The sequence below is a fragment of the Arachis stenosperma genome, chromosome 10 (assembly GCF_014773155.1).
Source record: "Arachis stenosperma cultivar V10309 chromosome 10, arast.V10309.gnm1.PFL2, whole genome shotgun sequence".
Classification (NCBI taxonomy): domain Eukaryota; kingdom Viridiplantae; phylum Streptophyta; class Magnoliopsida; order Fabales; family Fabaceae; genus Arachis; species Arachis stenosperma.
Genome location: NC_080386.1, coordinates 61,814,891 through 61,816,346, shown reverse-complemented (window position 1 = coordinate 61,816,346; position 1,456 = coordinate 61,814,891). Strand labels below are relative to the sequence as shown.

At 41.9% G+C, this 1,456-nt stretch overlaps 1 non-coding gene across 1 annotated transcript; it reads left to right on the top strand.

The window, feature by feature from the left end:
* Positions 1–1,097: 1,097 nt before the first annotated feature.
* On the top strand, positions 1,098–1,205 carry LOC130958438 (small nucleolar RNA R71). The gene has a single exon (XR_009077560.1). It is a non-coding gene; the product is annotated as a small nucleolar RNA R71 (small nucleolar RNA).
* Positions 1,206–1,456: the final 251 nt, after the last annotated feature.

Here is a 1,456-nt window from a genome sequence, read left to right as displayed (position 1 = left end):
TGAGGTAATTTCTGCCTAGACAAGTCATCCAGTTCTTTGGTGAGCACAGGAGGTTCATCCTCCCAAGTCTCATTTCCAAATAACTTGTCATTTAGCTTCATGATTGCTCCAAGGTATTTAGCAACTTGCTCTTCAGTGACATACTCATCCTCTTCAGAGGAAGAATACTCATCAAAGCTCATGAATGGCAGAAGTAAGTCCAATGGAATCTCTATGGTCTCATTTTGAGCCTCAGATTCCCCTGGTTCCTCATTAGGGAACTCAGTGGAGGTCAGTGCACACCCATTGAAGCCTTCCTCAGTGGCGTCCACTTCCTCTCCATCCTCTCCAAATTCGGCCATGTTTATGGCTTTGCACTCTCCTTTTGGATTTTCTTCTGTGTTGCTTGGGAGAGTACTTGGAGGGAGTTCAGTAACTTTCTTGCTCAGCTATCCCACTTGTGCCTCCAAATTTCTAATGGATGACCTTGTTTCATTCATGAAACTTTGAGTGGTTTTAATTAGATCAGAGACCATGGTTGCTAAGTCAGAGGGGTTCTGCTTAGGATTCTCTGTCTGTTGCTGAGAAGATGATGGAAAAGGTTTGCCATTGTTAAACCTGTTTCTTCCACCATTATTATTGAAACCTTGTTGAGGTCTCTCTTGATTCTTCCATGAGAGATTTGGGTGATTTCTCCATGAAGAATTATAGGTGTTACCATAGGGTTCTCCTAGGTAATTCACCTCTTCCATTGAAGGGTTCTCAGGATCATAAGCTTCTTCCTCAGATGAAGCATCCTTAGTACTACTTGGTGCATTTTGCATCCCAGACAGACTTTGAGAAATCAAATTGACTTGTTGAGTCAATATTTTATTCTGAGCCAAAATGGCGTTCAGAGTATTAATCTCAAGAACTCCTTTCTTCTGACTTGTCCCATTGTTCACAGGATTTCTCTCAGAAGTGTACATGAATTGGTTATTTGCAACCATTTCAATGAGCTCTTGAGCTTCTGTAGGCGTCTTCTTCAGATGAAGAGATCCTCCAGCAGAGCTATCCAAGGACATCTTAGATAGTTCAGAGAGACCATCATAGAAAATACCTATGATGCTCCATTCAGAAAGCATGTCAGAGGGACATTTTCTGATCAATTGTTTGTATCTTTCCCAAGCTTCATAGAGGGATTCTCCATCCTTCTGTCTGAAGGTTTGGACTTCCACTCTAAGCTTACTCCATCTTTGTGGTGGAAAGAACTTTGCCAAGAAGGCATTGACTAGCTTTTCCCAAGAGTCCAGGCTTTCTTTAGGTTGAGAGTCCAACCATATTATAGCTCTGTCTCTTACAGCAAAAGGGAATAGCATCAGTCTATAGACCTCAGGGTCTACCCCATTAGTCTTAACTGTGTCACAGATTTGCAAGAATTCAGCTAAGAACTGATGAGGATCTTCCATTGGAAGTCCATGGAACTTGCAATTCTGTT